This window comes from Rhincodon typus, chromosome 9 (genome assembly GCF_021869965.1).
Source record: "Rhincodon typus isolate 14 chromosome 9, sRhiTyp1.1, whole genome shotgun sequence".
NCBI lineage: Eukaryota > Metazoa > Chordata > Chondrichthyes > Orectolobiformes > Rhincodontidae > Rhincodon > Rhincodon typus.
This window is the reverse complement of record NC_063340.1, coordinates 82,150,989-82,165,255: the sequence shown is the minus strand read 5'-3', so window position 1 is coordinate 82,165,255 and position 14,267 is coordinate 82,150,989. Positions and strand designations below refer to the sequence as shown.

Genomic DNA, 14,267 nt, shown 5'->3' with positions numbered 1-14,267 from the left:
GAGGCAGGATGTTTGACTCAGGAAATTTCTCAATGCAGCACACTATATAGACCAGAGATAGTAGGAACTGCAGATGCTGGAGAATCTGAGATAACAAGGTGTAGAGCTGGATGAACACAGCAGGCCAAGCAGCATCAGAGGAGCAGGAAGGCTGACGTTTCAGGCCTAAACCCTTCTTCAGAAAGAGACATATCTTTTTATTTTTCTGCATTTGGTTGTGGACTGAAATGGGAAAAAGAACTGTTTTAAAAAAAAACAAGGATTGTGTAAAGGATTACTGCACTTTATTAAAGGAGGCTATTAACACCCATTGTGTTATGCATCTATTGGGGCAAGCAGTGAGGAAAGCACAGTTTCACTTCCTACAGACTAAGGGGGTGGCCATGGGTACCTGCATGGGCCCAAGCTATGCCTGTCTCTTTGTAGGATACGTGGAACGGTCTCTCTTCCGCAGCTACACTGGCCCCATCCCCCACCTCTTCCTCCGCTACATCAATGACTGCATTGACGTCACCTCGTGCTCCCATGAGGAGCTCGAACAGTTCATCAACTTTACTAACACCTTCCACCCCAACCTCAAGTTCACCTGGACCATCTCTGATATCTCTCTCTCCTTCCTGGACCTCTCTGTCTCCATCTCTGGTCACCAACTCGAAACTGATATCTATTTTAAGCCCACTGACTCCCACCGCTACCTAGACTACACCTCCTCTCACCCACCTTCCTCCAAGAATGCCATCCCCTACTCACAATTCCTCCGCCACATCTGCTCCCAAGATGAGGCGTTCCACTCCCGAACATCCCAGATGTCCTCGTATTTCAAGGACCGCAGCTTTCCCCCTCAGTGGTCGACAACACCCTCGACCGCATCTCTTGCGTTTCCCACACCTCAGCCCTCACATCCCCTCCCCGCAATAAAAACAAAGACAGAAATCCCCTTGTCCTCACGTATCATCCCATCAACCTCCGGATTCAACGCATCATTCTCCACCACTTCCGCCACTTGCAATCTGACCCCACCACAAAAGATATATTTCCCTCCAAACTCTTATCTGCCTTCCAGAGGGACCGCTCTCTCCGCGACTCCCTTGTCCGCTCCACACTCCCCACTAGCCCCACCACCCCCGGCACTTTTCCCTGCAACCGCAGGCGGTGCTACACCTGCCCCTACACCTCCCCCCTCACTTCCATCCCAGGCCCCAAAAAAAACCTTCCACATCAAACAGATGTTCACCTGCACATCCGCTAATGTGGTTTATTGTATTCACTGTTCCTGATGTGGCCTCGTCTACATTGGTGAGACCAAGCAGAGGCTCGGAGACCGCTTTGTAGAACACCTACGCTCGGTTCGCGACAAACAACACCTCCCAGTGGCAAACCACTTCAACTCCCCCCCACCACTCCCTGGATGACATGTCCATCCTGGGCCTTCTCCATTGCTACAACGATGCCATCCGGTGCTGGAGGAACAGCACCTCATATTTCGCCTTGGAAGCCTACAACCCAATAGTCTCAATGTGGACTTTACGAGCTTCAAAATCTCCCCTCCCCGACCTCATCCCAAGACCAGCCCCCCTCTCATCCCTGCCTCCTTGACCTGTCTGTCTTTTCTCCCATATCCGCTCCTCCCACCTCACTGACCAATCCCCACCACCACCTAGCTATACTGACCTTTATTAGCTTCATCCCTGCCTCCTTGACCTGTCCATCTTCTCTCCCACCTATCCGCTCCACTATCTACCTGCTATCACCGTGCCCCCCTCTCTGTATTTATTTCAGAGACCCCTTCCCCTCCCTCATTTCTGAAGAAGGGTCCCAACCCGAAATGTCAGCTTTCCTGCGCCTCTGACGCTGCCTGGCCTGCTGTGTTCCTCTAGCTCCACACTGTGTTATTTCAGACAAGCAGGAGTCAGGTATATGAATGGAGATTTGTCCAGAATCAAGACAATACTTGGTCTATAAAAGTGAACAACCTTTCCAGTCTTTCCCTCCATCCTGTACACCCATTTTTAAAAATGTATCCATCTGTATGTGCCTGTAAGGAGTGTTTTATAAGGGGGTGAGAGTTTTAACTAGTAGTCAAAAGTTCATAATTATTTATCTATATCTGGAATCTATAGATTTGTAATAATAATAAATTTTTGTTAATTACAGAAACCTGATCTATGCTTTTGGTCAACGTGTGTCTAAAATATGGTCAATGAAGAAATTTTATGGATTTTATTAAAATCTTTAACTTTTGCGACAACTCTAGGAAAAGCAGGACTTGATTTCCAGCACACAAATCCAGTAAGGCATAACTAAGTTTGGGTGCTCTTGACAGGATTGGTTTGAAACAGAGGCAATGAGGATGTGGGTGTCATATTAATACATTACTGTTGAAGGAACATTCAGGTTCTGTGCTATATCCAAGACATGGCACTGGAAACAGCAAAGGATTTCCTGCAGATAGTAATTATCACTGAGAGGGAACTTTCAAGGACCAGCTTGATTGACTTGGCATGTGTATTGGTGGAAGTTTTACCTGTTAGAGATAAAAAGACAGAGATAGCTAAGATAAGGAAGGGCAGAGGGAATTAAGAAGATAGGAAATGGAAATGCAAAAACTAGCTTTAGAATTGCAAAGAGAAGAGAAAGTGAAGGAACATAAACATAAGCTAAAAATGATTCTGTTGAAACAGAAGATGTCAGATAATTGATGCAGGCCCTGCTGGAGAAAATCTGAGTCATAAATTGAAGTCCACCAAGTTTGTACAGGCGTTACCAAAATTTGAGGAAAAGGATATGGAGACATTCTTCATATCATGCAAGAAAATAGAAAGACAAATGAATTGGGCAGATGAAGACTGGACAATGTTCAGTTGACAGATAAATCACATGAAATTTATGCTTTACTGTCTGATGAGGTTTCTTGGGGTAATGATGGCAAAAAAAAAAGGATTAAGGAGAATCCAGAGAGATTCTACAAATACATTAAGGATAAAAGAGTAACTAGGAAGAGAACAGGCCCCTTAATGATCAGCAAGACCTCCTCTGTGTGGAACTTCAGGAGATGGGTGAGATATTAAATGAGTATTTTGCATCAGTGTTTACTTTGGAGAAGGATATAGAAGCTAGAGAACTTGGAGAAATAAATAGCAATATTTTGAAAACTAACCATATTACAGAGGTGGTGATGCTGGATACCTTAAAACACATAAGGGTGGATAAATCCCTGGGACCTGATCAGGTATATCTTAGAACTCTGTGGGAAGCCAGGGAAGTGATTACTCGGCCCCTTGCTGAAGTATTAGTATCACTGATAGCCACAGGTGAGGTGCCAGAAGACCAGAGGTTGGCTAACGTAGTGCCACCATTGAAAAAAAGAGGTAAGGAAAAGCCAGGGAACTATAGACTGCTGAACTTGACATCAATATGTAAGTTGTTGGAGGGGATTCTGAGGGACAGGATTTACACGTGTTTGGAAAGGCAAAGACTGATTAGGGATAGTCTACATGGCTTGGAGTGAGGGAAATTGTGTCTCACTAACTTGACTGAATTTTTTGAAGAAGTGACAAAGAGGATTGGTGAAGGCAGAGTGGTGAACATTGTCTATGTGGACTTCAGTAAGGCTTTTGACAAGGTTTCGCACGGTAGACTGGTTAACAAGGTTAGATCAGATGGAGAAGGATTTCATTTTTCTCCAGAGAGTTTAATGAAAGCCAAAGTGTTGGTAAAAGAGACAGGTAAATGGTATATCCTGGTTTCAGAGTACAAAGTCCCATTGTCTAGGCTAATGGGAATCGGGGTAGTCAAGAAATCACCTGTGTATGGAGTTGATTTATTCCTGGGGAATAATTTAACAGGAGCGAAATTTATAGCTTTGTCAATAATCACAAAATATCCAGTTGAAGCTAAGGAGACAGAACAATTGCAAGAACAGGCAGACTAGTAAGTGAGTATGAATGGCTCACACTGAAACTCTGATTGAAGGAGGTCCAGAGTGCTAATATCATTTAAAATGGAATTCTGATGAGGAAGTGGAGACATTCTGATGGACTTTCAGAGAAAGAATGAATGTTTGTTCTTCAATTCGTGGTATCACACAGATATTGTCAGGTAATATTACAAGTAGCACATGTAAATCCTATGGCAGGGCATACAGGAATACAGAAAATTCTAGCATAGAATAAGAGGTATTTAACACGGCCAAAATGTCATAAAGTTGTAGCACAGTTCTGTAAAACATGTCATACATATCAGGTAATAATAAGACCTCAACATGTAATCAAACCAACACTACAGTTTAGAACAAAAAACTTTAATTCATGAAATCCACTAAAAGGTTTTAAACGCCCACCGGTCGTAAATCTGTTATGAAAACAAACTTTTATTCAATAATCCAATCAAAGAGACTAAATCTTTTAATAATCTTTTAAAATAGTCAATCAAAACACAAACTTAGCCCTCACTACTATGAGAAGCGGCTCTGAATCTTCAAAGTAGGTTCAGTTGTAATAACAAACCTTGAGAAATGTCGACTGTCATGTTCACAAGATATAATGAAGCTCATACATTGTTTTAAAAACATACTTCCTTGTTTAATTTTAAAACTGAATTTGATGGATTAAAACGGTTGCTACATTTCACATGATGAATAAGGTGGCCACAGTTTGGAAATTTCTAACAGTAATTACAAGGACAAAGCTAAACAGAGCAACCCTCTCCTATTACTTGCATGGACACTTCTAACACAATGAAACAATGGAAGCAGACATGAATTTTTAATTCCTGAGTGAAGGAATCTTCAGTGAACTGTGAAATTCAAATGAATTAATATCTATATATCTGGTTTTAATCTGATAAGAATATATACTTTCACTACTTTATATGCCTTTTTTTTTAAACTGGATATCCTCCTTGAACACCTTTGTTAATCATGGTTGCTTCATCCTTTTCAAGTCATTTTTGACTAGAATTCATTTTTATTTAAGCTCAGGTCACTGGTCTAAGACCCAAATTGCTCTTCCTCAAAATGAATTTGAAGTCTTACCACATTGTGATCTGGTTGCCTTCATGGACAGGTTGACAGCAACCATGGGGAACCAGGCTCAAGAAGGGGAAAGTTCTAGACCAGAAAAGAGCCTGGAGTATGAAGATGTGTCAGTAGGGGAGTATTTTGGTGATAGTCACTGTAACTCAGTTACATTTAAGAAAGTAATGAATGGAAAAGGATAAGGATGGCTGGGAATAAAAGCACTAAACGGGTAAAGCTAATTTTACTAAGATATGATTTGGCCCAAGTGAACTGAGAGCAAATAAAACTGTTAGAGCCATGAAAGGCATTCAAAGAGCAAATAGTAAAAGCCCACACAAATTTATTTCAATAAAGACAAAGGGTAAGACCACTTCAGGAGAATCCTAGATGTCAAGGGACATGAAGATTAGGAGTAAGGAAAAAGTGAGAAGCTTATCATAGATACCAAAGGCTTAATATGGCAGAGTCCCTTGAAGATTATAACAAGTGCTAACATGAGTGAACGTATAAAGGAAGTTAGGAAAGTTAAGTGTACATGGGAAATCATTGGCAGGTAGAATAAAGGAAACCCAAAGGAGGTTTTTTTAAATTTTTGAAAAACAGAATAACCAAGGAAAGAGTAGGATGATGGAGACCCAAAATAAATAAAAACAGAAATTGCTGAAGAAACATAATCCACTCAAGCAGAGTCAGCAAGGCTTCATGAAAGGGAAATCTTGTCTGACTAATTTATTCTTATGATCGTATTAAAGTGTATATAAGATAGAAAGAGAGGGATTCTTGTTTTCTTTTAAGCCTCATTCACAGGATAAGGCCATCACTGGGTAGATGAGCATGGTTAGGGAATGGCCTGGTGGTATTATCGCTAGACCATTAATTCAGAAGCTCAGCTAATATTCTGGGCACCCAGATTCAAATCCAGCCGCGGCAGATGTTGGAATTTGAATTCAAGAAAAAAAACTGGAATTAAGAATCTACCGATCACCATGAAATCATTGTCGATTGTCAGAAAAACTCATCTGGTTCATTAAAGTCCTTCAGGGAAGGAAATCTGCCATCCTCACCTGGTTTGTCCTACATGTAACTCTAGATCCACAATAATGTGGCTGTCTCTCAACTGCCCTCTGAAATGGCCTAGAAGCCATTCAGTTGTACCAATCGCTACAAAGTCTCAAAGAAATGAAATCGAACAGATCACCTGGTATCGACCTAGGCACCAGAAAAGACAAAGGACCCTCCTCACTAACATCTGGGCTAGCGCCAAACCTAGGGGAGCTGTCTCACAGTCTAGTTAATCAACAGCCTGACACAGTCATATTCACAGAATCACACATGACAGACAATGTCCCAAACACCACCGTCACCATCCCTGGATATGTCCTGTCTCACCAGCAGGACAGACCCAGCAGAGGTGGCAGCACAGTGGTATAAAGTCGGGAGGGAGTTGCTCTGGGAGTCCTCAACATTGACTCCAGACCCCATGAAGTCTCATGGCTTGAGTTTAAACATGGGCAAGGAAGCCTCCTGATTACCACATACCGTCCTCCCTCAGCTGATGAATCGGTGCTTCTCCATGTTGAACAACACTTGGAGGAAGCACTGAGGATATCAAGGGCACAAAATGTACTTTTGAGTGGGAGATGTCGATGTCAGCACCAACAGTGGCTCGGCAGCAGTACTACTGATCGAGTTGGTTGGATCCTAAAGACATAGCTACTACACTGGGTCTGCGGCAGGTGGTGAGACAAAAACATACTTGGTCTCATCCTTACCAATCTGTCAGCTGCAGTTGCATCTGTCCATGACAATATCAGTAAGAGTGACCACCGCACAGTTCTTGTGGAGACGAAGTTCCGCCTTCACATTGAGAACAACCTCCATCGTGTTGTGTGGCACTATCACTGTGCTAAATGGGACATACTTCTCACAGATCTAGCAACTCAAGACTGGGCATCCATGAGGTGCTGTGAGCCATCAACAGGAGTAGAACTGAACTCCAACACAAACTGTAGTCACATGGCCCAGCATATACCCCAGTCAACCATTAACATCAAGCCAGCAGATCAACCCTGGTTCAATGAAGAGTGCAGGAGAGTATTCCAGGAGCAGTACCAGGCATACCTGAAGAGGTGGTGTCAACCTGTTGAAGCCACCAAACAGGACTACTTGCATGCCAAATAGCATAAGCAGCAAGTGATAGACAGAGCTAAGTGATTCCACAGCCAACTGATCAGATCTAAGCTCTGCAGTCCTGCCACATCCAGTCGCGAATGGTAGTGGACAATTAAACAACTCACTGGAAGAGGAGGCTTCATAAATTACCCCATCCTCAATAATGGAACAGCTCAGCACAAAAGATAAGGCTGAAGCTTTCGCAGCAATGTTCAGCCAGAAGTGTTGAGTGGATGATCCATCTTGGCCTCCTCCAGTGGTCCCCAGCATTACAGATGCCAATCTTCAGCCAATTCGATTCACTCCACATGATATCAAGGAATGGCTGGAGACAGTGGATACTGCAAATGCTATGGGCCCTGACAACATTCCTGCAATAGTATTAAAGACTTGGGACGAAGAACGTGCCTCTCCCATAGCCAAGCTGTTCCAGTACAGTTACAACACTGGCATCTACCCGACAATGTGGAAAACTACCCAAGTATGTCCTGTACATAAAGAGCAGAACAAATCCAACCTGGCCAATTACCACCCCACTACTCTCGATCATCAGTAAAGTGATGGAAGGTGTCATCAACAGTGGTATCAAGAAGCTGCTGCTCAGCAATAATCTGCTCAGTAATGCTCAGTTTGGGTTCTGCCAGGGCCACTCAGCTCCTGACCTAATTACAGCCTTGGTTCAAACATGGGCAAAGGAGCTGAATTCGAGAGGTAAGGTCAGAGTGACAGCCCTTGACATCAAGGCTGCATTCGACATATGGCATCAAGGAGCTCTAGCAAAATTTGAATCAATGGGCATCAGGGGACAACGCCTGAGATGGGTGGGGTCATATCTGACACATAGGAAGATGGTCATGGTTGTTGGAGGTCAATCATCTCAGCTCCAGGACATCTCTGCAGGAGTTCCTCAGGGTTGTGTCCCAGGCCCAATCATCTTCAGCTGTTTCATCAATGACCTTCTCTCCATCATAAGGTCAGAAGTGGGGATGTTCGCTGATGATTGCACAATGTTCAGCACCATTTGCACCTTCTCAGTACTGAAGCAGTCCATGTTCAAATGCAACAAGATCTGGACAATATCCAGGCTTGGGCTGACAAGTGGCAAGTGACATTCATGTCACACAAATGCCAGGCTATGATCATCACCAGTAAGAGACAATTTAACCACCGCCCCTTGGCATTCAATGGTGTTATCATCACTGAATCCCCCACTATCAACATCCTGAGGGTTATCATTGACCAGAAACTCAACTGGACTCACCATAAACACAGTGGCTACAAGAGCAGGTCAGAAGCTAGGAATACTGTAGTGAGTAACTCACCTCCTGACTCCTCAAAGCCTGTCCAGCATCTACAAGGCACAAGTCAGGAGTGTGATGGAATACTCCCCATTTGCCTGGATGAGTGCAGCTCCAACAACACTCAAGAAGCTTGACACCATCCAGGACAAAGCAGCCCGCTTGATTGGTACTGCATCCACAAGCATCCATTCCCTCTACCACCGACGCTCAGTAGCAGCAGTGTGTACTATATACAAGATGCACTGCAGTAATTCAGCAAAAATCCTCAGACAGCACCTTCCAAACACACAACCACTTCTATCTAAAGGACAAGGGCAACAGATGTATGGGGACACCAACACCTTCGAGTTCCCCTCCAAGCCACTCACCACCCTGACTTGGAAATATATTACCGTTCCTTCACTGTCGCTGGGTCAAAATCCTGGAATTTCCTCCCTAATGGCATTGTGGGTCAACCCACAGCAGGTGCACTGCAGTGGTTCAATAAGGCAGCTCACCACCACTTTCTGAAGGGCAACTAGGAGTGGGCAATAAATGCTGGCCAGCCAGCGATGCCCACATCCCACACATGTATATTTTTAAAAACTGCCCATCCCTAATTGCCCAGAGGGCAGTTAAGAGTCAATCACATTGCTGTGGGTCTGGAGTCACATGTAGACAGACCAGGTGAGGATAGCAGATTTCCTTCTGTGAATGGCATTAGTGAAACAGATGGTAGGTTATGCTGAAACTGAAGAAACACTGATGAGGCCACAACTGGAGTACCATGCTCTGGTCACATTTTAGGCTGGGGTTGTTTTCCTTGGAGCAGTGAAGGTTAACAGGGGATATTTTTGACGAGCACATGGTCTAAAGCACCTTTTTCCGGGCTGCAGACCTCCAATACGCTAGGTGTGTAAGATTAAGAAACAGTACTCAAAGAGACACTCGAGTAAATGAATCAAAGATATTTCTTCTTGTATGTCAACAGAATTTAAGACTTTAATTTCTTTGTGACATTTTTAACCTTGCTTATCTTCAATAAATCTTACCTACTTATAATGGGCACTATTATATGCCAGTTTTATGAGGACGACCAGCTGAAGCAAGAAAAACACACTAGATTCAGCCAGAAGCATGAATAACAGCTATGTCGAGTGAACAGTAGGAATTTCTAGGATGGGAACAGTGCTGTTTCAGATGAGGTCAGCCAAACACAACTAGTTTTTAAAATACTACTTCAGTGGCTTTGAGAAATCAATTACACGGGACTTGACGGATGATTGGGCAGAAAGTACATGCTTCACAACAATGAACACAACAGTCCAAACTATGTCCTAAGTTGCATATTTTCAGCTAGCTTCTGCCAGTTTCTGGTGGGTGCCTCAACTTATTCAAATTGATGGCGAAAACACGTAGTCAACAAGAACACAGTCATAACAAACAGTAAGAATTCAGAAGCAATTTTAACTGCCCAGCCCACTAATTGTTAAATATACCTAATTATATGTAGCCAACAGGAGTAGAGCTTCCTGCAATTAAACATTTGTAAAAGGTGATATACTGTTCAGAAAACATAAGTGAAAAACAATTCAGTCAAAATAAAAGAGATAACAAGGTGTAGAGCTGGATGAACACAGCAGGCCAAGCAGCATCAGAGGGGCAGGAATGCTGTGTTCATCCAGCTCTACACCTTGTTACCTCAGATTCTCCAGCATCTGCAGTTCCTGCTATCTCTCAGTCAAAATAAATCTAGTTAGTGAATAATTACATACCTTCATTCTCGTATAAAATTTTGCAGTTATTTGGTAGCCATTGTTAGTCATCCAATTAAGCAGATTCTTATTGTAATCTATTATTTCTATTTGTAATCCATTTTCCCGTTTGTAGATAATTTCAGCCCAAAAGTTCAGTGATTCTCCCATGTCTAGATAGTACACTGGGTACTGCAAATTGTGTTTGAACTGCTGGAACGGACATATTGGATTTCTTTTCGTTGATAAGGAACTATAAATTTCAGTGTCCAGAGGATATATGTCTTCTTCGATTACAGAATTTAATAACTTAATTACAAAAATCTGACTTAGGAGGTTGGAGTAGAGGATTATCTTTGAATCATGTCGTTCCCATACATGTAGTCTCACCAGTGTGTTTATGCCAACCATACCAAAAAGCATTAAATTGTTGACCATCTTGATTAGAATATTCAATTTATGATCTGTAATAGAAGAAAAAATAGAATATTGAATAAACAGAAAATAACCGTTTCTTCATCACAAAGCGTGACAAACTTTAATTTCCCATCTTCAGTAATGGAAACTCTTTATGCAAACTTATCAAGGAATGATGCTCTATCTAATCAATAGAAATGCTGCGATTGGTCAGAATGCGCACTTGTAGTGAGGTATATTTATACAGATAGTTTCCGTTGTAAATGTGCACATGGAATGTACAATGGAAATAATGTAGCAAAATAAATAAAAATATAATAAGTAATAGAAATATGTTACAGAAAATAACAAAAAAGGCATAAAGCGAAAGAGGGCCAAGTTGAATGGCAGATTGGAAAGGGACAGCAAAAGCTGAAGCTGCAAAATGGGTCAATGGGATAGATGATTGGCAGTGAGAGCGAACACATACAAGAAGAAAGAGGATGGGGAGACAGATATGAGTGGGTAAAGGGAACAGTTTGCTGCAGATGGATATGATGGGATCAATGAATGTGGCATAGGGGAATGCTATGAGATAATATTTTGTTGAATCCCTAACTATTGTCTTAAAAGTTTGCTCAAGACAGTTAAATTGACTAAACATGATAGGGCGTCTATTGGCACACTGGGCTCTGGGCCAGAGCTTTGGATTCAAGTCTTACTGTAGAAGTTGATGGCCAAGGAACATGGGCTCATACCATGGCCAAACAGTTTGGATTAACTTCCAACAATTGTTAATAGCAGGTGGCAAGAGCAGAAGAAATTCCTGCTCAATCATGTAATGGAAAATAACTGAACACTCTTTCATTGTTATCAATATTTTCAGGCTATAATTTGCATGTAAAACTGTATGTTCCACAACAATTTAGATTCCTTAAGGAGCTGGCTGGCTCACTTGACTGGATCAGATTGATACAAATAGCACAGGGTTTGATCCCAGTTCCAGGCATAGTAGATTTGGGACTTGCCTCCTTACCCTACTGGAAACAGAAGTCGTGGCCCCGTTAGTTGGGCAGAGAACCCAAGAATAAGAAATTTGAAATGCTGTAAAACAACAGAGACTTCCAACGAGCCAGCCAATTAGCAGATTGCCTGATGCCCTAGGGAGAGGCAAAGTCATGATAAAGATGAGAATCTAGAAAGGCAGACCACGCTGGGTTGAAGTAGGTTGATAAACTGGTAGCCAAAGCCAGTAGCTGGATATTTAAAGGATGAGGAGCTACATTCTCCCTATGTAGCCAGCCAATCACGAGTATGTCTTTTGTAGTTCAAGAGTGCCGTAGGGACGAAGTTGAGGAATTTGTCAAGTCTTGCAACAGGACAATTATATTATTTACTATATAAAACATCTTAGTACATGATGCAATGAGAACTAGGTAATTACAATAAAACAAAATCAGCTGAGCTATCTGCAGTTGGACAAAGGGGATAACATAGAGGATAAATAAAAATACAGCAAATGCTGGAAATATGAAACAAAAATAGGAAATGACGCATATACTCAGCAGCGCAAGCAGCATCTGTGAAGAGAAACCGTATTAATATTTTGGGTTGATGACAACCTTTTTACATAGGGACTTCGATTATTAGTCTCAACAGTGAAATTACTAATGCAAAGACTGACATAAAAAAGTATGTCTAAACTAAGGCAATGGATGGTTCAGCCAGATATTGTGTGCATGCGAACATGAGATTTTTAATATGTGACATGTTATATTTAGAGATAAATTTATAAAGGCATTTTGAAAAATTAGATTCTTAATGCACACTGTGACTTGCCAGGAACATAAAAAAATAGGAGGTCAACACACCTAATTCAGAGCTGTAGGTTTACCCACCATTATCTTCAATGTGTCAGGGTTGCAAAATCATCCCTACATTTTTTTTAGTTGAAAAGAAGAACATTTTTAAACAGAGAGTATTTCCAACATTGCCTTCCCTTTAAAGTAAAATCAACTGGATTTTATGTTAAAAATGCAAGTGAGGCAACAGTGCCTACTGCTATTATTGAATAAATCAGTCAGAAACCTTGGCTTCCACACGTGCATTTAAATGCAGAAACCAATGAGCTACTGTCCAAGTTGCCATGCCCCTTCAAAAGCTTTGCTACACTGGCCGCTCACCAAGACACACAGCCTTACATACATAAAACTACTGCTTGTAATTTCCTAATCAGAAGCCAGTTGTTCCAAATTGTCCCCTCAAGTAACAATGTAATCCAGTTTATCATAAACATAAACAACACAACTAGGAACGCAGGCTACTTCATTCATCAATCTCTAGGAAGTTGCTGGACACAATTTTTAACCTGAATGGAATCACGTGGCATTGGAAACAACCGTCTAGTGTGACGAAGGTTGATATCTCTTTAGCTCTGGGTGCTAAAGGAACATGCTGGTATATTTTTAACAAACCTGTTTTGGTAAGAAATTTGACAGTGCCAAACCAAACAGGAGTTGAAAAGCAATTATCTCTTTGTTGCAGTACTGACTTTTCTGTAGACAATGCAGAATTTGGTTGAATCATTCAAACATTATTAGGAAACTCCAACTGCTTTGCATAGGTTTAATTAGGCTGTTTTCCAACAAGTGGAGGTGGCAGCCAAGTGGTATTATCGGCGGACTATTAATCCATAAAATTGGCTAATATTCCAAGAACACAAATCCTGCTGCAGCAGATGATGAAATTTAAATTCAATAAAAAAAATCTGGGATTAAGAAACTACTGAATGATAATGAAACCATTATTGTGGAGTAATCTGTCTGGTTCACTAATCTGCCATCCACATCTGATCTGGTCTAGCCTACATGTGACTCCAGAGGCACAACAATGTGGTTGACTCTCAGCTGCCCTCTGAAGTGGCCTAGCAAGCCACTGAGTGCAACAATCACTACGAAATCTCAAGAAAGAAATGAAACTGGTATTGACCGAGGCACCAGAAAGAACAAACACCTGGGGGTTAGTGCCAGAAGTGGGAGAGCTACAGCATAGACTAGTCAAACATCAACCTAATATTGCAAAGTATGAGTTTACGAATAGGTCCCAGACACCACTGTCGCTATCCCTGGATTTGTCTTTTCCCACCTGCAAGATAGACCCAGCCAAGTTGGCTGCTAAATGCTATAGAACCAGGAAGGAATTGCGTTGGAATTCCTCAACATTGACTCAGTAGTAACAATTTTGACACATATGTGCCATGCAAGGGCATCTACTATAAGAGACAGTCTAACCACCATCCTTTGGCATTCATGGTGTTACCATCACTAAGTGTCCCCTATATCAACATCCTAGGGGCTATCATTAACCAGAAACTCAACTGAGCTCACCATATAAATACAGTGGCTACAAAAATAGGCCAGAGGCTCGAATTACTGTAGTGAGTAACTCATCTTCTGACTCCCTAAAACCTATTCACCATCTACAGGGTATAAGTCAAGAGTGTGATGGAATACTTGCATAGATGAATGCAGCTCCAACAAAACTCAAGAAGCTTGACACCATCCAGGACAAAACAGCCTGCTTAACTTGTACCATGAACCAGCTCAGCGAGCCAACCAACCACAACATCCACAACCAGAGCTACAAATC

At 41.9% G+C, this 14,267-nt stretch overlaps 1 protein-coding gene across 1 annotated transcript in view; it reads right to left on the bottom strand.

Moving 5' to 3' along the window:
* Positions 1-14,267, bottom strand: part of LOC109917166 (cation channel sperm-associated auxiliary subunit epsilon) — a 108,388-nt gene that overhangs the window by 50,394 nt on the left and 43,727 nt on the right. The window lies entirely within an intron of this gene.